This window comes from Pristiophorus japonicus, chromosome 8 (assembly GCF_044704955.1).
Source record: "Pristiophorus japonicus isolate sPriJap1 chromosome 8, sPriJap1.hap1, whole genome shotgun sequence".
Taxonomy (NCBI): domain Eukaryota; kingdom Metazoa; phylum Chordata; class Chondrichthyes; family Pristiophoridae; genus Pristiophorus; species Pristiophorus japonicus.
In genome coordinates, this window is record NC_091984.1 from 160,644,516 (window position 1) to 160,670,037 (window position 25,522).

Below are 25,522 nucleotides of genomic sequence, written 5' to 3' on the forward strand. Positions count from 1 at the left end.
CAACATTTCCCAATCTCTCACCATTTAACAAATATTCTGCTTCTCTATTTTTCATATCAAAATGGCTAACTTCATATTTCTTCACATTATACTCCATCTGTCATGTTCTTGCCCACTCAATTCACCTGTCTATATCTGTTTGCAGTCTCTTTGCACCCTCATCACAGCTTACTGTCCCACCTAACTTTATATCATCAGCAAACTTGGATACATTACACTTGATCCCCTCATCTAAGTCATTAATATAGATTGTAAATAGCTGAGGCCGAAATTTCCTTCTGTCCCTGCCACAACTTCGTACCCTTACTACCGATTACAGCCTTCTCTCTCATTTCTGTCTCAGATTGAATCACACTGATCACAATCTAGGTGCATTGTTTGACCCAGAGTAAAGCTTCCAACTCCACAAAACTGCCTACTTACACCTCGTCTCCACCCCTGCCTCAGCCCAACTGCTGCTGAAACCCTCACCCATGCTTTTGTTATCTCCATCTTGACTATTGCAATGCTCTCCAGCCAGCCTCCGCAAACTTCACCTGATCCTATCCTGCACCAAGTCTCGCTCGCCCATCACCTGTCCCCCAACAACTCAAATTTGAAATTCTCATCCTTACATTCAAATCCCTCCATGGCCTCAGTCCTCCCTATCTCCGAAATCGATGCGGTCCCAGCCTGCAAGACCATCAGCAGGCCGGGGCCATTAGAGGGAGCAGCGTGTGGCAGTACGCCATTTCAGGGAGCAGTATGTGCTGCTGCAGGAGGGCGACAGCTGACTGCAGTGCGGGCAGATACTGCAGGAGCGGCGAGGTCGGGGTGAAGGAGCGGCAAGAGTTCGTAGAGGGATGTGATCGGGGCCCAGGAGAGGAGAGAGTTCGGGGCCTAGAGGCGAGGGCCCAGGGGTAGCATGGGCCAGCCCACACTGTGATATGTGTGCACGCTAGGTCTGTGCAGCAGAGCTGGTCTTCAGTCATCTTGGTTAACCCTTGCCACTGGACCAAGACCTAGCTCTGTCAAGCCCGTGTGGTGGCTGGTGTACAACGGCCACCACACATTAAAAAATCCACGCACAGGCATCTTCCACCCTTCAGCATGTAGTTTGGGATCCGGAATATTAGGTCCTTCATTGAAACATCTGTGAACTCATTTCCTTTTCGGCATGGAAGCAAGTCATCCTCGTTTCGAGGGACTGCCTATGATGATGTATGTGAGTGTGATGATGATCTCCCTAATTTCCTCCAGCCTATAATTGCTCCCCTCCTGAACTCTGCATTGCTCTGACTCAAGCCTTTTGTGCATCCCTTCACCCCACCATTCACATGCTGAGGCCCCAAGCTCTGGAATTCTCACCCTAAACCTCTCCATCTCTCCACCTCTCTCTCCTCCTTTGACTCTCCTTAAAACCTACCTCTTTGACCAAGTTTTTAGTCACCCGTCCTAATATCTCCTTCTTTAGGACCTGATGCTCCTGTGAAGCACCGAGGGACATCTCCGTGTTACAGGCACCGCCTGCATGCAAATTGTTGCTGAGAAATGAGAAGTGGAAGGAAGAAGAGGAGTGAAAATAAGAGATTTTAAGACAATCCTGAGAAGCAAAGTGCGTCCAATGAGGCATGGTGGGCACATAGGATGTCACTGCTGGTACTGTGCTCGGCATTTTCTGTCACTGTGTTTATTGGTATTATTGCAAATGATTAACCTTCAATTTAAAAGTGACTGGAATCTTGTTGTCATGACTCTGGTCAGCATGGGCTGCACCGAGACTATCCAGACCAGTTAGCTGGTGGGATACTTTACCGCACTTTTACCATAACTTCATCATCCTAGGCAGTCCCTCTCCTCTTTCACTCTTAACATGAGTTCTTAGGTGGCTGAACAGTCCAATATGAGAGCCACAGTCCCTGTCACAGATAGTCGTTGAGGGTAAGGGAGGGTGGGACAGGTTTGCCGTATGCTCTTTCTGCTGCCTGCGCTTGATTTCTGCATGCTCTCGGCGATGAGACTCGAGGTGCTCAGCACCCTCCAGGATGCACTTCCTCCACTTAGGGCGGTCTTTGGCCAGGGACTCCCAGGTGTCAGTTGGGATTTTGCACTTTATCAGGGAGGCTTTGAGGGTATCCTTGTAACGTTTCCACTGCCCACTTTTGGCTCGTTTGCCGTGAAGGAGTTCTGAGTAGAGCGCTTGCTTTGGGAATCTCGTATCTGGCATGCGAACTATGTGGCCTGCCCAACGGAACTGATCAAGTGTGGTCAGTGCTTCGATGCTGAGGATGTTGACCTGGTCGAGGACGCTAACGTTGGTGTGTCTGTCCTCCCAGGGGATTTATAGGATCTTGCGGAGGCATCGTTGGTGGTATTTCTCCAGTGACTTGGAGGTCTCTACTGTACATGGTCCACGTCTCTGAGCCATACAGGAGGGCGGGTATTACTACAGCCCTGTAGACCATGAGCTTGGTGGAAGATTTGAGGGCCTGGTCTTCAAACACTATTTTCCTCAGGCGGCTGAAGGCTGCACTGGCGCACTGGAGGCGGTGTTGGATCTCGTCGTCAATGCCTGCTCTTGTTGATAGGAGGCTCCCGAGATAAGGGAAGGGGTCCACGTTGTCCAGAGCCACAGACAGCTGGTCCGAGGCTATTGCACTGTCCCCAGCATAAATGACCCAACCTCTAGTGACTGGCAGACCACCCATGGCCTCACTCTCCCAGGTGCTGATCACTAACGTAGAAAGAGGCCGATCATTTTTTTTTTTATTCGTTCAGGTGTGTGGGCGTCGCTGGCAAGGCCGGCATTTATTGCCCATCCCTAATTGTCCTCGAGATGGTGGTGAGCCGCCTTCCTGAACCGCTGCAGTCCGTGTGGTGAAGGTGCTCCCACAGTGCTGTTAGGGAGGGAGTTCCAGGATTTTGACCCAGTGACGATGAAGGAACGGCCGATATATTTCCAAGTCAGGATGGTGTGTGACTGGGAGGGAAACGTGGAGGTGATGGTGTTCCCATGCGCCTGCTGCCCTGGTCCTTCTAGGCGGTAGAGGTCGCGGATTTGAGAGATGCTGTCGAAGAAGCCTTGGCGAGTTGCTGCAGTGCATCTTGTAGATGGTACACACTGCAGCCACGGGCCCATATGTCGGACACAGTCTTCATTTCACAGCTCTGGACGGCTATCCCTGGTCTAGCAAACACTAGATAATGGTTGTTTGATTGGCAAAAAAAGCTTGGGGGAGAGGTTTATTTTACGCAGCGAGTTGTTGTGATCTGGAATGCATGGCCTGAAAGTGTGGTGGAAGCAGATTCATTAGTAACTTTCGAAAGGGAATTGGATTAATACTTGAACAGGAGAAATGTGCAGGGCCAGAGGGAAAGGGCAGGGGAGTGGGACTAATTGGATAGCTCTTTCAAAGAGCTGCCACTGACACGATGGGCCAAATAGCCTTCTGTGCGGTCTGATTCTATGGGCTAGACTTTCCGGAGAGCCCGCTGAGAAGAACCGCGAACACTCGGTGAGTAATGCTGGCGAGAATTTCCATTTTTATATTTAAAGTAATTAAAACTAATCGCCCGGCAAGAAAATGGGTGTTGCACACTCATGGTCGGTGGTTTTCTCGGTGGTTAAGTGGAAAGTTAGTAACATGGGCGGTTGTTACCGGAATGGACGGTAAGTACTAAAATTTAGTCCGAGGCTGCGGTTGGGCCTAGGGAGGGGAGAAACTGGAAAAAAAATTTTCAATAAAAAAAAATAAAAACGTACAAAACATTCCCAAGACAGTTTTAAACCGAATCGCCATTTTAAAATTTAAAAAATAATTACCTTGAAACTGACCTTTCTTTGCAGGGTCCCCTTACCGCCGTGTTTAAGCAGCTTTTACCGGGCGGGTCTCTTGGTGATCTGGACGCCGGCGGTTGAGGCCAAACTTACGCCCTGGCGATTGTCTCGGCATTGCACGTGGGCGGTCTGGTCCCGGCGGGCGTCTTCAGATGTGGGCGATACCATGAAGAAACTTAAGGGGAAACTGTCGCCGGGTGGAAAAACAGCTGTAACGCCGAGAAAATCGGCGACAATGAAGCTGAAAGTCTCGCCCTATGAATTTATTCTATGAAGGAGCGCTTCAACGGGTCATCAGCAGCAGAAGTGTCATTATGGTTGGAGGGCTGCAGGAGGTGGATTGGTGAGGAAACGGAGAAGATGGTTGTTATATATGTATACTTGTATTTACTCTGTACAACCACCAGAGGGCTCATCCCCTGGAGTCCCAAGGGATCCCATAATCCCTTGGGAGCACATGTATTTAAGGAGGCTTCACAGGTTGGAGAGGCACTCTGGAGACCTGCAATAAAAGACGACGGTCACATTTTTACTTTGAGCTCACAGTGTTCAGTCTGACTCTTTCTCCATACAGAACAACTGGCGACGAGATACAGATAGCGAACCCAAAGATGCAGAGAACAGTGGGCATCCGGGAGAAATTCTCGGAGGGAGATGATTGGGAAACTTTTGTGGAGCGACTCGACCAATACTTCGTGGCCAACGAGCTAGATGGGGAAGAGAGCACTGCCAAACGAAGGGTGATCCTCCTCACCGTCTGTGGGGCACCAAGTATGGCCTCATGAAGAATCTGCTCACTCCAGCGAAACCCACGGAGAAATCGTACGATGATTTGTGCACACTGGTCCGAGAGCATTTGAACCCGAAGGAAAGCGTTCTGATGGCAAGGTACCGGTTCTACACCGACGAAAGTCTGAAGGCCAGGAAGTGGCAAGTTATGTCGCCGAGCTAAGACGCCTTGCAGGACATTGTGAATTTGAAGGACATATGGAGCACATGCTCAGAGACTTTTTCGTACTTGACATTGGCCACGAAACCATACTTCGCGAACTTTTGACTGTAGAGACCCCAACCTTGAGTAAGGCCACAGCGCAGGTGTTCATTGCCACCAATGACAATATGAAGCAAATCTCTCAGCACACAAGTGCTGCTACAAGGACTATGAACAAAGTGATGTTTTCGAATCATAACGAACAGGGCAGGTCACACATACCTGCAGCTACATGTCTGCAGATGTCTCAAAGTCCACCATCAAGGGTGATGAATGCAAGGCCATTAACACTTTGTTGGCGCTGCGGGGGTGATCATCGTTTTCATTCATGCCGATTCAAAGAGTACATTTACAAGGGTTTTGGAACAATGGGACACCTCCAACGAGTGTGCAGGCGAGCTGCAAAGCCTGTTAAACCTGAAAACCACCACGTTACAGAGGAGGACAGATCCACGGAGGATCACAGTGAACCAGAGCCTCAGATCGAGTAGACAGAGGTACATGGGGTGCACATATTCACCACGAATTGTCCCCCGATAATGCTGAATGTTGAACTCAATGGACTCCCGGTGTCAATGGAGCTGGCCATGGGCGTGAGCCAGACCATCATGGGCAAAAAGACTTTCGAAAGGTTGTGGTGCAACAAGGCCTCAAGGCCAGTCTTAACTCCAGTTCGTACGAAACTAAGAACTTACACAAAAGAACTGATTCCTGTAATCGGCAGTGCTACCGTAAAGGTCTCCTATGATGGAGCGGTGCACAAGCTACCACTCTGGGTAGTACCGAGCGATGCTCCCACGCTGCTTGGCAGGAGCTGGCTGGGAAAGATACGCTGGAACTGGGACGACATCCGAGCGTTATCGCCCGCTGATGACACTTCGTGTGCTCAGGTCTTAAACAAATTTCCTCCACTGTTCGAACCAGGCATCGGGAAATTCCAAGGAGCAAAAGTGCAGATCCACCTAATTCTGGGGGCCCGACCCATCCATCACAAGGCCAGAGCAGTACCGTACATGATGAGAGAAAGGGTAGAGATCGAGCTAGACCGGCTGCAAAGAGAGGGCACAATTTCACCGATCGAGTTCAGTGAGTGGGCCAGTCCTATCGTCCCAGTCCTCAAGGGAGACGGCACCGTCAGAATCTGTGGCGATTACAAAGTAACTATTAATCGTTTCTCCCTGCAGGACCAATACCCACTACCAAAGGCCGACGATCTCTTTGCAACGCTGGCAGGAGGAAAGACGTTCACGAAGCTGGATCTGACTTCAGCCTACATGACACAGGAACTGGAGGAATCATCGAAGGCCCTCACCTGCATCAACACGCGCAAAGGTCTTTTTGTTTATAACAGATGCCCGTTTGGAATCCGATCAGCGGCGGCGATATTCGAGAGAAACATGGATAGCTTACTGAAGTCGGTCCCGCACACCGTGGTCTTCCAGGACGACATCTTGGTCACAGGTCGGAACACAGTCGAGCACCTCCAGAACCTGGAGGAGTTTCTTAGTCGACTCAACCGCGTGGGGTTCAGGTTAAAATGCTCGAAGTTCGTTTTCCTGGCGCCTGAAGTGGAGTTCCTGGGAAGGAGGATTGCGGCGGACGGCATCAGGCCCAACAACGTGAAGAAGGAGGCAATCGAGAACGCACTGAGGCCACAGAACTTGACGGAGCTGCGGTCGTTTCTGGCACTCCTGAACTACTTTGGTAACTTCTTACTGGGTCTCAGTGCACTGTTAGAACCACTGCATGTCTTACTACGAAAAGGGGATGAATGGGTTTGGGGCAAAAGCCAAGAAAATGCCTTTGTAAAAGGGAGAAAATTGTTATGCTCAAACAAATTGCTTGTGTTGTATGATTCACGTAAGCGTTTGGTACTAGCATGTGATGCGTCGTCATATGGCGTCGGGTGTGTATTGCAACAAGCTAATGATTTTGGGAAACTGCAACCATTTGCTTATGCATCCAGGAGTCAGTCTAAGGCTGAGAGAGCTTACAGCATGATTGAGAAAGAAGCGTTAGCGTGTGTCTATGGGGTAAAGAAAATGCATCAATACCTGTTTGGGCTAAAATTCGAATTGGAAACTGACCATAAGCCACTTATATCCCTGTTCTCCGAGAGTAAAGGGATAAATACCAACGCATCGGCCCGCATCCAGAGATAGGTGCTCACGTTGTCCACATACAACTGCGCCATACGCCACAGGCCAGGCACAGAAAACTGCGCTGATGCTCTCAGTAGGCTGCCATTGCCCACCACGGGGATGGGTGAACAATGGGCCTTGGTGCAAGTTAGGACACGGTCAGTGAGTACAGGGGGGATGGGTGAACAATGGGCCTTGGTGTGAGTTAGGACACGGTCAGTGAGTACATGGGGGGATGGGTGAACAATGGGCCTTGGTGCGAGTTAGGACACGGTCAGTGAGTACAGCGGGGGATGGGTGAACAATGGGTCTTGGTGTGAGTTAGGACACGGTCAGTGAGTACAGCGGGGGATGGGTGAATAATGGGCCTTGGTGTGAGTTAGGACACGGTCAGTGAGTACAGCGGGGGATGGGTGAATAATGGGCCTTGGTGTGAGTTAGGACACGGTCAGTGAGTACAGCGGGGGATGGGTGAATAATGGGCCTTGGTGTGAGTTAGGACACGGTCAGTGAGTACAGGGGGGGATGGGTGAACAATGGACCTTGGTGTGAGTTAGGACACGGTCAGTGAATACAGGGCGGATGGGTGAATAATGGGCCTTGGTGCGAGTTAGGACACGGTCAGTGAGTACAGGGGGGGTTGGGTGAACAATGGGCCTTGGTGTGAGTTAGGAAACGGTCAGTGAGTACAGGGGGGGATGGGTGAACAATGGGCCTTGGTGTGAGTTAGGACACGGTCAGTGAGTACAGGGGGATGGGTGAACAATGGGTCTTGGTGTGAGTTAGGACACGGTCAGTGAGTACAGGGCGGATGGGTGAATAATGGGCCTTAGTGTGAGTTAAGACACGGTCAGTGAGTACAGGGGGGATGGGTGAATAATGGGCCTTGGTGTGAGTTAGGACACGGTCAGCGAGTACAGGGGGGGGATGGGTGAACAATGGGCCTTGGTGTGAGTTAGGACACGGTCAGCGAGCACAGGGCGGATGGGTGAATAATGGGCCTTGGTGTGAGTTAGGACACGGTCAGTGAGTACAGGGGGGGATGGGTGAACAATGGGCCTTGGTGTGAGTTAGGACACGGTCAGTGAGTACAGGGGGGGATGGGTGAACAATGGGCCTTGGTGTGAGTTAGGACACGGTCAGTGAGTACAGCGGGGGATGGGTGAATAATGGGCCTTGGTGTGAGTTAGGACACGGTCAGTGAGTACAGCGGGGGATGGGTGAATAATGGGCCTTGGTGTGAGTTAGGACACGGTCAGTGAGTACAGGGGGGGATGGGTGAACAATGGACCTTGGTGTGAGTTAGGACACGGTCAGTGAGTACAGGGGGGATGGGTGAACAATGGGCCTTGGTGCGAGTTAGGACACGGTCAGTGAGTACAGGGGGGGATGGGTGAACAATGGGCCTTGGTGCGAGTTAGGACACGGTCAGTGAGTACAGGGGGGATGGGTGAACAATGGGCCTTGGTGTGAGTTAGGACACGGTCAGTGAGTACAGGGGGGATGGGTGAACAATGGGCCTTGGTGTGAGTTAGGACACGGTCAGTGAGTACAGGGGGGGATGGGTGAACAATGGGCCTTGGTGTGAGTTAGGACACGGTCAGCGAGTACAGGGGGGGGATGGGTGAACAATGGGCCTTGGTGTGAGTTAGGACACGGTCAGTGAGTACAGGGCGGATGGGTGAATAATGGGCCTTGGTGCGAGTTAGGACACGGTCAGTGAGTACAGGGGGGTTGGGTGAACAATGGGCCTTGGTGTGAGTTAGGACACGGTCAGTGAGTACAGGGCGGATGGGTGAATAATGGGCCTTAGTGTGAGTTAAGACACGGTTAGTGAGTACAGGGGGGATGGGTGAATAATGGGCCTTGGTGTGAGTTAGGACACGGTCAGCGAGTACAGGGGGGATGGGTGAACAATGGGCCTTGGTGTGAGTTAGGACACGGTCAGTGAGTACAGAGGGGGATGGGTGAACAATGGGCCTTGGTGTGAGTTAGGACACGGTCAGTGAGTACAGGGGGGATGGGTGAACAATGGGCCTTGGTGTGAGTTAGGACACGGTCAGTGAGTACAGGGGGGGTTGGGTGAACAATGGGCCTTGGTGTGAGTTAGGACACGGTCAGTGAGTACAGGGGGGGATGGGTGAACAATGGGCCTTGGTGTGAATTAGGACACGGTCAGTGAGTACAGGGCGGATGGGTGAATAATGGGCCTTAGTGTGAGTTAAGACACGGTCAGTGAGTACAGGGGGGATGGGTGAATAATGGGCCTTGGTGTGAGTTAGGACACGGTCAGTGAGTACAGGGGGGATGGGTGAATAATGGGCCTTGGTGTGAGTTAGGACACGGTCAGCGAGTACAGGGGGGGGATGGGTGAACAATGGGCCTTGGTGTGAGTTAGGACACGGTCAGCGAGCACAGGGCAGATGGGTGAACAATGGTTCTTGGTGTGAGTTAGGACACGGTCAGCGAGTACAGGGGGGGGATGGGTGAACAATGGGCCTTGGTGTGAGTTAGGACACGGTCAGCGAGTACAGGGCGGATGGGTGAATAATGGGCCTTGGTGTGAGTTAGGACACGGTCAGTGAGTACAGGGCGGATGGGTGAATAATGGGCCTTGGTGTGAGTTAGGACACGGTCAGTGAGTACAGGGGGGGAATGGGTGAACAATGGGCCTTGGTGTGAGTTAGGACACGGTCAGTGAGTACAGGGGGGGAATGGGTGAACAATGGGCCTTGGTGTGAGTTAGGACACGGTCAGTGAGTACAGGGGGGGAATGGGTGAACAATGGGCCTTGGTGTGAGTTAGGACACGGTCAGTGAGTACAGGGGGATGGGTGAATAATGGGCCTTGGTGTGAGTTAGGACACGGTCAGTGAGTACAGGGCGGATGGGTGAACAATGGGCCTTGGTGTGAGTTAGGACACGGTCAGTGAGTACAGGGGGATGGGTGAATAATGGGCCTTGGTGTGAGTTAGGACACGGTCAGTGAGTACAGGGGGGATGGGTGAATAATGGGCCTTGGTGTGAGTTAGGACACGGTCAGTGAGTACAGCGGGGGATGGGTGAATAATGGGCCTTGGTGTGAGTTAGGACACGGTCAGTGAGTACAGGGGGATGGGTGAACAATGGGCCTTGGTGTGAGTTAGGACACGGTCAGTGAGTACAGGGGGGATGGGTGAATAATGGGCCTTGGTGTGAGTTAGGACACGGTCAGTGAGTACAGGTGGGATGGGTGAATAATGGGCCTTGGTGCGAGTTAGGACACAGTCAGTGAGTACGGGGGGGGGATGGGTGAACAATGGGCCTTGGTGTGAGTTAGGACACGGTCAGTGAGTACAGGGCGGATGGGTGAACAATGGGCCTTCGTGTGAGTTAGGACACGGTCAGTGAGTACAGGGGGATGGGTGAACAATGGGCCTTGGTGTGAGTTAGGACACGGTCAGTGAGTACAGGGGGGATGGGTGAATAATGGGCCTTGGTGTGAGTTAGGACACGGTCAGCGAGCACAGGGGGGGATGGGTGAATAATGGGCCTTGGTGTGAGTTAGGACACGGTCAGTGAGTACAGGGGGGGTTGGGTGAACAATGGGCCTTGGTGTGAGTTAGGACACGGTCAGTGAGTACAGGGGGGATGGGTGAATAATGGGCCTTGGTGTGAGTTAGAACACGGTCAGTGAGTACAGGGGGGGATGGGTGAATAATGTGCCTTGGTGTGAGTTAGGACACGGTCAGTGAGTACAGGGCGGATGGGTGAACAATGGGCCTTGGTGTGAGTTAGGACACGGTCAGTGAGTACAGGGGGGGATGGGTGAACAATGGGCCTTGGTGTGAGTTAGGACACGGTCAGTGAGTACAGGGGGGATGGGTGAATAATGGGCCTTGGTGTGAGTTAGGACACGGTCAGTGAGTACAGGGGGGATGGGTGAATAATGGGCCTTGGTGTGAGTTAGGACACGGTCAGTGAGTACAGCGGGGGATGGGTGAATAATGGGCCTTGGTGTGAGTTAGGACACGGTCAGTGAGTACAGGGGGATGGGTGAACAATGGGCCTTGGTGTGAGTTAGGACACGGTCAGTGAGTACAGGGGGGATGGGTGAACAATGGGCCTTGGTGTGAGTTAGGACACGGTCAGTGAGTACAGGGGGGATGGGTGAATAATGGGCCTTGGTGTGAGTTAGGACACGGTCAGCGAGCACAGGGGGGGATGGGTGAATAATGGGCCTTGGTGTGAGTTAGGACACGGTCAGTGAGTACAGGGGGGGTTGGGTGAACAATGGGCCTTGGTGTGAGTTAGGACACGGTCAGTGAGTACAGGGGGGATGGGTGAATAATGGGCCTTGGTGTGAGTTAGGACACGGTCAGTGAGTACAGGGGGGGGATGGGTGAATAATGGGCCTTGGTGTGAGTTAGGACACGGTCAGTGAGTACAGGGGGGGATGGGTGAACAATGGGCCTTGGTGTGAGTTAGGACACGGTCAGTGAGTACAGGGGGGGATGGGTGAACAATGGGCCTTAGTGTGAGTTAGGACACGGTCAGTGAGTACAGGGGGGATGGGTGAACAATGGGCCTTGGTGTGAGTTAGGACACGGTCAGTGAGTACAGGGGGGATGGGTGAACAATGGGCCTTGGTGTGAGTTAGGACACGGTCAGTGAGTACAGGGGGGATGGGTGAATAATGGGCCTTGGTGTGAGTTAGGACACGGTCAGCGAGTACAGGGGGGGGATGGGTGAACAATGGGTCTTGGTGTGAGTTAGGACACGGTCAGTGAGTACAGGGGGATGGGTGAACAATGGGTCTTGGTGTGAGTTAGGACACGGTCAGTGAGTACAGGGGGGATGGGTGAACAATGGGCCTTGGTGTGAGTTAGGACACGGTCAGTGAGTACAGGGGGATGGGTGAACAATGGGCCTTGGTGTGAGTTAGGACACGGTCAGTGAGTACAGGGGGGGGATGGGTGAATAATGGGCCTTGGTGTGAGTTAGGACACGGTCAGTGAGTACAGGGGGATGGGTGAACAATGGGTCTTGGTGTGAGTTAGGACACGGTCAGTGAGTACAGGGGGGGGATGGGTGAACAATGGGCCTTGGTGTGAGTTAGGACACGGTCAGTGAGTACAGGGGGGGATGGGTGAACAATGGGCCTTGGTGTGAGTTAGGACACGGTCAGTGAGTACAGGGGTAGATGGGTGAATAATGGGCCTTGGTGCGAGTTAGGACACGGTCAGTGAGTACAGCGGGGGATGGGTGAATAATGGGCCTTTGTGTGAGTTAGGACACGGTCAGTGAGTACAGGGGGATGGGTGAACAATGGGCCTTGGTGTGAGTTAGGACACGGTCAGTGAGTACAGGGGGATGGGTGAACAATGGGCCTTGGTGTGAGTTAGGACACGGTCAGTGAGTACAGGGGGGGATGGGTGAACAATGGGCCTTGGTGCGAGTTAGGACACGGTCAGTGAGTACAGGGGGGGATGGGTGAACAATAGGCCTTGGTGCGAGTTAGGACACGGTCAGTGAGTACAGGGGGGATGGGTGAACAATGGGCCTTGGTGTGAGTTAGGACACGGTCAGTGAGTACAGGGGGGATGGGTGAACAATGGGCCTTGGTGCGAGTTAGGACACGGTCAGTAAGTACAGGGGGGATGGGTGAACAATGGGCCTTAGTGTGAGTTAGGACACGGTCAGTGAGTACAGGGCGGATGGGTGAACAATGGGCCTTAGTGTGAGTTAGGACACGGTCAGTGAGTACAGGGGGGGAATGGGTGAACAATGGGCCTTGGTGTGAGTTAGGACACGGTCAGTGAGTATAGGGGGGATGGGTGAACAATGGGCCTTGGTGTGAGTTAGGACACGGTCAGTGAGTACAGGGGGAATGGGTGAACAATGGGCCTTGGTGTGAGTTAGGACACGGTCAGTGAGTACAGGGGGATGGGTGAACAATGGGCCTTGGTGTGAGTTAGGACACGGTCAGTGAGTACAGGGGGGATGGGTGAATAATGGGCCTTGGTGTGAGTTAGGACACGGTCAGTGAGTACAGGGCGGATGGGTGAACAATGGGCCTTGGTGTGAGTTAAGACATGGTCAGTGAGTACAGGGGGATGGGTGAACAATGGGCCTTGGTGTGAGTTAGGACACGGTCAGTGAGTACAGGGGGGATGGGTGAACAATGGGCCTTGGTGTGAGTTAAGACACGGTCAGTGAGTACAGGGGGGATGGGTGAACAATGGGCCTTGGTGTGAGTTAGGACACGGTCAGTGAGTACAGGGGGGGGATGGGTGAACAATGGGCCTTGGTGTGAGTTAGGACACGGTCAGTGAGTACAGGGGGATGGGTGAACAATGGGCCTTGGTGTGAGTTAGGACACGGTCAGTGAGTACAGGGGGGATGGGTGAACAATGGGCCTTGGTGTGAGTTAGGACACCGTCAGTAAGTACAGGGGGGATGGGTGAACAATGGGCCTTAGTGTGAGTTAGGACACGGTCAGTGAGTACAGCGGGGGATGGGTGAACAATGGGCCTTGGTGTGAGTTAGGACACGGTCAGTGAGTACAGGGGGGATGGGTGAACAATGGGCCTTGGTGTGAGTTAGTACACGGTCAGTGAGTACAGGGGGGGGATGGGTGAACAATGGGCCTTAGTGTGAGTTAGGACACGGTCAGTGAGTACAGGGGGGGAATGGGTGAACAATGGGCCTTGGTGTGAGTTAGGACACGGTCAGTGAGTACAGGGGGATGGGTGAACAATGGGCCTTGGTGTGAGTTAGGACACGGTCAGCGAGTACAGGGGGGGATGGGTGAACAATGGGCCTTGGTGTGAGTTAGGACACGGTCAGTGAGTACAGGGGGGGGATGGGTGAACAATGGGCCTTGGTGTGAGTTAGGACACGGTCAGTGAGTACAGCGGGGGAATGGGTGAACAATGGGCCTTGGTGTGAGTTAGGATACGGTCAGTGAGTACAGGGGGGATGGGTGAACAATGGGCCTTGGTGTGAGTTAGGACACGGTCAGTGAGTACAGGGGGGATGGGTGAACAATGGGCCTTGGTGTGAGTTAGGACACGGTCAGTGAGTACAGGGGGGGATGGGTGAACAATGGGCCTTGGTGTGAGTTAGGACATGGTCAGTGAGTACAGGGGGGGATGGGTGAACAATGGACCTTGGTGTGAGTTAGGACACGGTCAGTGAGTACAGCGGGGGATGGGTGAATAATGGGCCTTGGTGTGAGTTAGGACACGGTCAGTGAGTACAGGGGGGATGGGTGAACAATGGGCCTTGGTGTGAGTTAGGACACAGTCAGCGAGTACAGGGGGGGGATGGGTGAACAATGGGTCTTGGTGTGAGTTAGGACACAGTCAGCGAGTACAGGGGGGGGATGGGTGAACAATGGGCCTTGGTGTGAGTTAGGACACGGTTAGTGAGTACAGGGGGGATGGGTGAACAATGGGTCTTGTTGTGAGTTAGGACACAGTCAGCGAGTACAGGGGGGGATGGGTGAACAATGGGTCTTGGTGTGAGTTAGGACACAGTCAGTGAGTACAGGGGGGGAATGGGTGAACAATGGGTCTTGGTGTGAGTTCGGACACGGTCAGTGAGTACAGGGGGGGGATGGGTGAACAATGGGCCTTGGTGCGAGTTAGTACCCGGGTGCAAAGTTTGGGATGAGCTGAAGTACATGGAGCCGGCCAGGAGAGCATTGGAATAGTCGAGTCTGGAGGTAATAAAGGCCTGGATGAAACTTCAGCAGCAGATGAGCTGAACCCCAGTGGGCAAAAAATGAGAAGCTCACAATTAGGAAGAAGAGGGAATGTACCACACACTTTCACAAAGGGAGAGCACTGCAGGAAATCGCTCACAGGAAGGGTTAATTAATGTGTGCTCACTTGTGGTGAGACACTCAAGTTGCTGAGAGAAATTCCTGATGTAAAGTTGTGGGATATGCGCAGATAGCTTTTTTTGGGCCAAGGTATTAGACATGTGACAATCATATGCTTTGCACCTTCCAGGCATTTACCTCAATGTGTCATCTATCACACCGTCCCTCAAGATTCTTCTTGTGCTAATGGCTGGTTGCAAAGATATCTGGTCTGGTTCCTGGCCTGGATCACCTCCTGCCACTGAGATTGGCTCTCTTCTCCCAGCTGGTCTTGCCAAGGTTCCTTTGGAGGGCAGCAGTCTGCAATAATCTGGGATTGCCTGGGCGGGCTGCATTGCTGGACTCCCCGATGAGGCAATGCATTGGAACCTTTGTTTCAGCACACCCTTCGATCTGTTCCACCAAGACCTGGGTAGCTGCATGTGCCTTTATTGGACCTTTCAGGTCTTGTGAGAAATGTGAAGTTACACATTGGTAGGAAAAATAGAAAGGCAGAGTATTTGTTAAATGGTGAGAGATTGGGAAATGTTGATGTTCAGAGGGAGTTGGGTGTCCTTGTACACAAATGACTGAAAGTTAACATACAGGTACAGCAAACAATAAATCTGTGGAATTCGCTGCCTCAGAGAGCTGTGGAAGCTGGGCCATTGAATAAATTTAAGACAGAGATAGACAGTTTCTTAACCAATAAGGGAATAAGGGGTTATGGGGAGCGGGCAGGTAAGTGGACCTGAGTCCATGATCAGATCAGCCATGATCGTATCAGCCATGATCGTATTAAATGGCGGAGCAGGCTCGAAGGGCCAGATGGTCTACTCTTGCTCCTGTTTCTTATGTTCAAATGGTACGTTGGTCTTTATTACTAGAAGATTTGAGTGTAAGAGTAAAGACGTCTTATTGCAATTATACAGGGCCCTGGTAAGACCAAACCTGGAGTATTGTGCACAGTTTTGGTCTCCTTACCTAAGGAAGGATATACTTGCCATTGAGGGAGTGCAACGAAGGTTCACCAGACTGATTCCCGGGATGGGGGGGATTGTCCTATGAGGAGAGATTGAGTAGACTGGGCCGATATTCTCTAGAGTTTCGAAGAATGAGAGGGGATCTCATTGAAACATACACAATTCTGACAAGGCTTGACAAGGTAGATGCAGGGAGGATGTTTCCTCTGGCTGGGGAGTCTAGAACCAGGGGTCACAGTCTCAGAATAAGGGGTCGTCCATTTAGGACTGAGATGAGGAGAAACGTCTTCACTCAGAGGGTGGTGAATCTCTGGAATTCTCTACCCGAGAGGGCTGTGGAGACTCAGTCCTTGAGTATATTCCAGAGATCGATAGATTTTTGGATATTAAGGGAATCGAGGGATATGGGGACAGTGCAGGAAAGTGGAGTTGAGTTAGAAGATCAGCCATGATCTCATTGAATGGCGGAGCAGGCTCAAAGGGCCGAATAGCCTACTCCTGCTCCTCTTAGGTTCTTATGTGAGAGACTCTTGCACAGGAGGCATGAGCTGAAGCTCCAGTGGAGAACCTTGGTCCTCCAACGGCAGTCAATCCTGATCCTTGAAGTAATGGCACCATCGATTGCTGTGAAAGATCCACGGCAGCTATCAGGGAGCGAGTATTATTCTGTACCTGTCCTCAAAGATCGGCTACACCGTCATGGAGTGGAACTCCATTATTTTCATTGAGGAGGTTGCAAGGGGCACAGACCCATGCGCAGCATCATTAGCACCCGGCACTAGCAGGATCCAGTCCGATGGGAAAGGTTCAGGGCCCCTTTGTGTCGCTGTGTGTTTCCCATGAGGCAATATATCAAATCAGTGGCCTGGGGAAACGAGGCATGTGCGACCTGCAGGCTGGGGGGTTTAATAAGATCATCTCGTCTCATCGCTTCGCAGGTCCCAGTGGCATGAAAACACAAAGCAGCGGTCACATCGACATGACAGTCCCTGTCCGGGAACTGGTTCCTAGGTCTGACCAGAGATTGCTGCTCCCTGGGTTTAGATTCTCTGCACTTGTATAATTCCCTTCGTGTTTAGTTCCCTCAGTATCCCAAAATGTCACTCCCAGTGCCAAACCCTCAGTATCCCTATAAATCCCAGAGTGACTCCCTCAGAACCTCTATCCATGTCACTCCCAGTACTCCAATCCGTGTCACTCCCAGTACCCCAATCCATGTCACTCCCCAGTGTCACTCGCTCAGTATCCCTATCCATGTCACTCCCAGTGTCAAACCCTCAGTATCCCTATCCATATAAATCCCAGTGACTCCCAGTACCCCAATCCGTGTCACTCCCCAGTGTCACTCCCAGCACCCTAACCCGTGTCACTCCCCAGTACCCTTTATCCATATCACTCCCCAGTACCCCTTATCCATGTCACCCGCTCAGTACCACTATCCATGTCACTTGCTCAGTACCCCTTATCCATGTCTCTCCCCAGTACCCCATCCATGCCACTCCCCAGTGACACTCGCTCAGTACCCCTATCCATGTCACTCCCCAGTGTCACTCGCTCAGTACCCCTATCCGTGTCACTCCCTGTACCCCTATCCATGTCACTCTCCTGTTATCAGCTCCGAAGTGCCACTTGCTCAGGATGACACCATCACTCTCACTGACCCTCACCATCACTGTTCCTCAAATGAAATCCCTCACAGTGTCAGACCCCCAGTAGCATTCCCTCAGCACCAATGATAGTGATTCAGCCTCTCTTGCAGTTGCAATCCTTCAGTTTCATTCTGGAGTTAGTCAGAATCTGTACGTTTCAATCTATCAGCTCCCCTATCGTTCCTTCAGTGTTACCGAGTCAGGGCCATTCTATTCGTCCCTCAGTGTCAATCCGATGTTATAGTCTGTGCCAACAACTGAGCATCACTTCATGCTGAACCTCAGCATCATTCCCTTTCCCCCCCCACCACCCACCTCCACTCTGTGTGTCAATCCCCCCCGATTATTTACTGTGAATCTCAAATGTGGAGTGAGGGGTGTGAATGGTGAACAATGCATGGCCTATAGCAGATTCTCAGCCCCATGTCCGCAGGCAGTGCAGGCAGCGATGGGAAGGGCCTCATGCCTTGCCCATACCCCAAGCTGGAGAAGGCATATCTGTAGCAGGCTGCAATATGTTGATTCTCCTGCCTTTATACAGGCCGGATACTGTCCCAACTGCTTCCCCGGTCATCACTGGAGTTTTGAGCAGATTGTCCCAGTCGGCTACAGTTCCCAGTGAGGTGTGTACAACTTCACCCAGAGCAAGTTCGGTTTCTTGGGTCCCATATTGGAGGAGGCCACGGAAGGGAAAGCTTTGAAGGAGGCCATTGCGGGAATGCCACAGGCTCTACCTATGCTACAGGCTGGAGGAGGCTGCAGCACGGGAAGGCCTCAGGAGAGAGGGGCCTTAGGCCTTCCCAAGCTGTAGGTCGAAGAAGGCCACAGCAGAGGGGAGGCCTCAGGCCTTCCCAAGCTGTGGATCGGAGAAGGCCACAACAGGGAGGCCTCAGGCAGGGGAGGCCCTAGGAGAGAGAGGGGCCTCGGGCCTTCCCAAGCTGTGGGTTGGAGAAGGCCACAGCAGAGGGAAGGCCTCAGGAGAGAGGGGCCTCGGGCCTTCCCAAGCCACAGGCTGGAGGAGTTGAGATTTGGGGAGAAAGGTCACCGAGTTGGTTAACAAATGTAAATAAACAACACCAAGGACACCAGCTGCAATTCAAAGTTTTTTTTCTTTTTAAACAATTTATTGAAGTCCTTGTGAACTTCTTTTGTTGCACGAACTGCATTCGCTTTCTGACAAGCAGAACAATCTCATGTACAGTTTGTTTTTCTGTTTCCCCTCCCCAGTTCTGAAGCTGAATATTATTGTACTATACAAAGGCAAAAAACAATGTTCACACAGTGAATTCTTTACAAAGGAAAAAAAGCTACATTCCACATTGGAGAAAGATATTCTAAAACATTCCATACTGGAGTATATCAAACAAAATTTTCAGGAAATTTTTTTTTTTACCTTAATTTAAGAAAACTAAACAAGCTGATGTGTGAGAAAGGCAACGTTCTCACTGCGAGGATCGTTATCAGGAGGCGTGCTGGGTCGTTTCCTCCTGTGGCACAGTTAGAGCGTTATAGTGACCGATGGTACCCTCTCTTTATCGGGCCCCTTGGCAGAACCAAACACTACTGGGCAGTTGAACAGTGTCCACATGCTGATTGTAGATCGAAATAAAAGTATATCATACACTTAGCGATTATTAACATCCAGTGTGTGTAATGAGACGGATGATGGGGACTGTGTTTGCTTGTGGAGGTCGTTATAAGCAGTGCAGTGGGCCCAACCAATCAGAAGGCCCCATGGCTGCCTGGGCCCATATCCTGTGCTTCCTGGCACCCCTGTGGTGTGAAGGCAGATGCACATTTCTATCCGCGATGCTCGGAATCACGCAGTCGGGATCTCAAACTGGGGCCTCTTGAGCACACGGTGCCCACTGAAAAGAGACAGGCCGACCAGCACGTGATGCCCACTGCCCACAGGAGAGGTTATCTGCCGGGAAACCCAATTCATTGTGAGCCTGCGCTCCCACCTGCGCATATTCTGCATTCCCCTATCTCAATACCTGCCTGTTCCAATGGGAGGTTTGAGGTCAAACTATACGATGGAAAAGGCATGGCAGGGTGGGGCGCTCGGCTGTAACGGAGTACTGGGATTGGCACGTTTCCCTGCACGTGGGTACTGGTGCTTTCCACACAGTGACATGGCACACCTCACCCTCTTTACACCAACATGCTTCGTACCATTTAGCACTGCCCACGTTGCACAGAACTCGTTGCTCGCTCTGCCCAAAATGAAACAGGTCTTCCTCCAGAACTGAGAATTGAACTTCAGTGTGTGTGAGAAGGGGATGGAGTGAGGGAGGGAGAGAGAGGAAGGGAGCGAGAGAGAGAGAGGGAGAGGGAGAAGGTGGGAGACACGGAGAGAGGGAGGGATACAGAGGGCGAGAGACAGAGAGAGGGAGAGGGCGGGAGGGAGACAGAGGGAGGGAGACAAGACAGAGGGAGGGAGACAAGAGAGAGGGAGGGAGACAAGAGAGAGGGAGGGAGACAAGAGAGAGGGAGGGATAAAGAGGGAGGGAGGGATAAAGAGGGAGGGAGACAGAGGGCGAGAGAGAGACAGAGGGAGGGAGGGAGACAGAGGGAGGGAGGGAGACAGAGGGAGGGAGGGAGACAGAGGGAGGGAGACAGAGGGCGAGAGAGAGGGAGACAGAGAGGGGGAGACGGAGAGAGGGAGAGGGCGAGAGGGAGAGGGCAGGAGGGAGAGAGGTAGCGGGAGGGAGGGAGAGGGCGGGAGAGGGTGGGAGGGAGAGGGCGGGAGAGGGTGGGAGGGAGAGGGCGGGAGGGAGAGGGTGGGAGACAGAAAGAGAAAGTGAAAGAAAGCTAGAGAGAACAAGGTGGAGCGAGAGAGAGAGTTAGAGAGCAAGGGAGAGTGAGCGTGAGAGAGCAAGTGAGAGAGAGCAAGTGAGAACGAGAGTGAGACACAGACTACAGTCTCTTGAGGAAATTGGCAGAAGCTGTTTTCATTAAACTGCAGTTGCATTGGCATAAATGGTGATTCAGTATTTGAGTTTTTAAGACTCGTGGTGTTTTGAAGGTTATAGGACGGTGTCAGCCAGTTTGAGGGGATTGGTGAGCAGTTGGGAGCATTGTGGTTAGAAATGTACCGTTTGGTGCCTGAAAGGGAAACCCCGGTGAGGGACGAGAGCCAATCCCTTGCACTATCACAGCCCTGATTCCAGAATAAAATTCATTCATTCATTCCATGGCTGCTAGTCAACAGCTGAATTAAAAACGCAGACAATAGCTGGTCTGAGATTAACTGATGCAATTTCACAAACACGCTCATTTGCTGACTTTTCTGCATTGGCACGTCAAAAGGAAAAATACTTAACATTGAGGCCAGAAACTACCATCGGCAGCGGTCTACAAACTAAACCAAAAGTGCCGCTGTCACATCCCACTGTATGATGCCCTGCACTGTGGGAGACCTGCGCTGGCAGTCAATGTTTGGCCATTTGTGAAGACAAGACCCACTTCCACACTGCCCAGTCCATGGGACACCCACGCTCGAAAGCCCTCACTGATTATCAGCGGGAGCCACACAAACTAATATTAATGACATCAGGTAGGACCCAGGCCCCTGTTCATACCTGGTGATCAGCATTTTTACAGGGAAGGAAGCAAAAATCAGGAAACAAAGCTGACCAAAGTGACAGACACTGGAATATTGTGCACAGGATCCAGATTTCTGGCAGAAGAGAAAGCGAATAAACCAGCCCTTGGCCAGGGCGGTCTAGGTCCGGGAAATCGGATGGAGGCCGGGGTCAGGGGGCGCGGAGTCAGGAAGACGTGGAGGCCGGGGTCAGGGGGCGCAGAGGTGCAAAGACCGGGGTCAGGGGGCGCGCGGTCGGGGAGGCGCGGAGGCTGGGGTCGGGGGGACGCGGAGGCCGGGGTCGGGGGGATGCGGAAGCCGGGGTCTGGGGGCGCGGTGGAGGCCGGGGTTGGGGGGCGTGGTGGAGGCCGGGGTCAGGGGGCGCGGAGGCCGGGGTCGGGGGGCGCGAAGGCCGGGGGGCGCGGAGGCCGGGGTCTGTCTGTGGTGAGATTGACAATGCTGATTGCTGGCTGGTGTCAGTGCAATGTGCCTGGCACCTCAGCCTACAGCGGAGAGTTATGCGAAGTGGAGCTGTTCCAGAGCGAGAAAGAGTAGAGAGCATGGCGGGGGTCTCTGGAGTCCATCGGAATCGGTTCTGAAAGTTTGGAAAGTCCTGGGCTTCATCCCGACCAATGCACAGACACTGACATAAACGGTGTCACCAACATTAGTCTGAATGATCAGAAATGTGGCAGGAGCCTGGACAGCTGATCCCAGCCCGAGCCAAAGGTTGTGGAACGACAAACTCTGGGCCCGAGATCGGTGGGCTATCACTGCTGGGCCTCGTCCAGTGAAATCCTGCAACAGGGAAAGCTCCCTCCCCTCTCCTTCCCGCCAGCGAGGCAGGCCTGGTCTCTCCCACTTCAACTCTCTACAATCCAGCATGGCCGAATCTATGGCAAGTGTTCAACACACCTCGCATGGTAGACGACTCGGTGGAAGTGCTGGAACAAAGCTTGCTGGCTCTGTCAGTCACTGACGAGAGGACCAGCCCAGCCCAGCACCGCTCCATGCCCAGACCTCAATGGCAAGCATGCACCATGTTTCTGTTCATTCTGGTGCCCAACTTCCATCAAAGCATCTGCCCCAGGATGATCAGAGTGTGGACATTACGCCTGTTGTATTATTGCCGACCACAGCCTCCGCCCTTCTCCAAATCTGAGCGAGTAATAATCATTTCCATCCCCAATTGGAAAAAAACAACTTCACAGAAGTCATTGACTAAATTAAGGTTCTGAAGCTGTGAAGGGGGTGAAACCACTGATGGGCACAGGCGGAAAATATTAGAGTAAGAAGAAAGTCATGGCGAGGGATCCACTGCCGGCACTGTACCAACACGGCATGTGATCTACTGCCGGCACTGTGCCATCACGGCAAGAGATCTACTGCCGGCACTGTACCGACACGGTGAGGGATCCTCTGCCGGCACTGTACCGACACGGCAAGGGATCCACTGCTGGCATTGTACAGTCACCGTGAGGGATCCACTTCTGGCACTGCACTGTCACTGTGAGGGATCCACTCCTGACACTGTACCGACACGGTGAGAGATCCACTGCTGACACTGTACTGACACCGTGAGGGATCCACTGCTGGCAATGTACAGATACTGAGGGATCCACTCCCGGCACTGTACCGACACGGTGAGGGATCCACTGCTGACACTGTACTGACATCACGAGGGATCCACTGCTGGCACTGTACAGATACTGAGGGATCCACTCCCAGCACTGTACCGACACGGTGAGGGATCCACTGCTGACACTGTACTGACACGGTGAGGGATCCACTGCCGGCACTGTACCGACACGGTGAGGGATCCACTGCCGGCACTGTACCATCACCGCGATCAACCCCACTCCGGCACAGTACCGACAATGAGGGTGGTGCATTATCATTGCTGTCATGAGCGAGATACACGGGTTTAGTTTCAGGAAGGAGAGAGTTACACCTGATGCAAAAATATCTAAAAACACTCGATTTGTGACTTACACAGTTGACAAAACATTGAGGAACATCGGTTCAACAGGTAGTGCTTTGCTGCAGAAAACATTCAGTTTAGAACATCCCAGAGAAGTAACACTCCCCCGACAGCAGTTGCGGTGTAAACTGACCTCAGCCCTTTCACTACAGGGGCTACAACAGACCCTTGGTCTTCCCTCGCTATCTTGTCCTTCCCTCGCTATCTTGTCCTCTGCACTCACACTAACTCCCAGCCGGAATAAGAGAAAACCAACACATGCTAGACATTGGAAATCAAGTGGCCAGATGTGAATGTTTTTGATGGGGGTGGGGGTAGGGTCTCTGGTGGGATGCTGCCTTGTATTCTCTCTCTCTGATGGCTCTCCCATCTACGGCCTGTCAAAGTCTTCCCCCGCCCCCGCCATTCCCCATTCCCTTAGGCCTAGCCCTTCAATGATCCATTAAAACAGGGGAGCAAGGTGGACCGGATAATCCCCGTGCTCCGGCAGCCTACCCAGCCAGCGAGAAGCCCACCCACATTCAAACAATGATACAGCGGGGGGGGGGGGGGGGGGGCATTTAAGGGCCCACACCAGCGATGGCTACACCGGATTGCTTCCTGTCCTGCTCTCGCTGATAATGAGGCTTCGGTCCGCTCTGCGCTGATGGCAGTACAGAACGCAATGGACGGCAGGGTACAAGCTGAAAACAGTGAGGTGAGGAGGTGGTGTTGGGGGGCGGGGGTGGGAGAAGTAAACCCTCAGCTAGAAGTTTCTAAAAGCAAACAAGGGAGGTTGCACGACTGGCTTGGATCAGCAATGTCTCCTTAACAATCGTGCTTTGAACACTGTCGCGGCATTGTTTGAGGACAGCAGTATTGACTTGTTGACTTAAACTCTGAGGCGACACAGATTCTGCCTGCTATACAACCTGCCAGCAAAGTGCTGACCAAGGCCGCTCGGCTAAAGTTAGTGGGGTGGTGGGAGAGGGGGGAACAAATGGAGAAGTTTGGCTTTAACAAAAGGGATTCACCCCCTCCCTTCCTGTGTAACAGTGCAGGATCTGATGTGACTGTGTGCCCAGGACTCCTACATGTAACGCAGTGTCCGTTCTAGCCATCAGTGTAGTCATGAGCCAGCACCATACTGCTGCCGAGATCAGCTCCACCGAACCCAGAAAATAGAAGCAGGGTCAGGAGACCCGACCCAACAGGGTGCGAAATAAAATCGCTTGGTTTTTGAAGTGTTTTTTTAAACACGTCAGCCTCCTCGTTGTCGAGAGGACGCTTGCAGCAAAGCACACAATTTTTGTTTATTTTAAAAGTTGTGTCAGAGAATTCTGCTTTTTAAAAAAAAACACACGCAAGCGACACAAAGTTCGAATTCCAAGCAGAACTCAGCGATGAATAACCCTCCCAGCCAACGTTCTTTTAAGTCAAAATTCAATGTGAAAAGTACAAGCGTCACGGCTGGTCAAGTGCTCACCTTCACGGGAGGCGTGGAGCGGAGACCCTGCTGGTGGCTGCTTTCAAAGTCCGTCGGTGTCCTCGCAGGGGGCTTTGCGGCAGATACGTCTGCCCCCAGGGCTGGCCGATTGCAATCCTTCAATCAGGCCTCCAGAACCAGGGCCTGGGATCTACAAACTCGCCACTCAACCAGCCACAGAGAAACTGATTATAAAATACCCAACTCGCCCGAAGCTCACCGCGGGTTGAAGACATACCTCCTTTTACATTGGCACACTGAAGCTGTCCATCCAATATTGGTCTCTCACATTGTGGCCCTAATTGATTATTTTCCACTGGAAATATGATTGGAATTATTGTGAATTTCGCTCTCGTGCACCAGCGCTGGTATGCAGTTAAGCGAGAGCGCGAGCTCACAACCCCACCTCCGCCCGCTCAAAACCCCAGCCACACGGAGAGGTCACTGCAGCAAAGGGGCATCTTGCAAATAACACTGCAGGTTGGGTAGATCACCCGACCTACGGCCCAAACCCCCCCCCCCCCCTCCACTCTGGGACCTACAGCCCAAAGCAATCCCACTCTGGGACCGTGGACCCAACCCCCTCCCACACTGGGACCCAACCCCCTCCCACTCCCGGACCCTGGACCCAACCCCCTCCCACACAGGGACCCAGGACCCAACCCCCTCCCACACTGGGACCCAACCCCCTCCCACTCCCGGACCCTGGACCCAACCCCCTCCCACTCCCGGACCCTGGACCCAACCCCCTCCCACACTGGGGCCCTGGACCCAACCCCCTCCCACACAGGGAACCTGGACCCAACCCCCTCCCACACTGGGGACCTGGACCCAACCCCCTCCCACACTGGGACCCGACCCCCTCCCACACTGGGACCCAACCACCTTCCACTCCCGGACCCTGGACCCAACCCCCTCCCACACTGAGACCCAACCCCCTCCCACTCCCGGACCCTGGACCCAACCCCCTCCCACACAGGGACCCAGGACCCAACCCCCTCCCACACAGGGACCCTGGACCCAACCCCCTCCCACACTGGGGCCCCTGGACCCAACTCCCTCCC

General features: G+C 52.8%; 1 protein-coding gene across 1 annotated transcript in view; it reads right to left on the reverse strand.

The window, feature by feature from the left end:
- serpinc1 (serpin peptidase inhibitor, clade C (antithrombin), member 1) overlaps positions 1-25,012 on the reverse strand; it is a 74,161-nt gene extending 49,149 nt beyond the window's left edge. Inside the window, exon 1 of the mRNA XM_070887478.1 lies at positions 24,459-25,012. The gene's annotated coding sequence lies outside the window, so the exon portion shown is untranslated. The remainder of the gene's footprint in view (positions 1-24,458) is intronic.
- Positions 25,013-25,522: the final 510 nt, after the last annotated feature.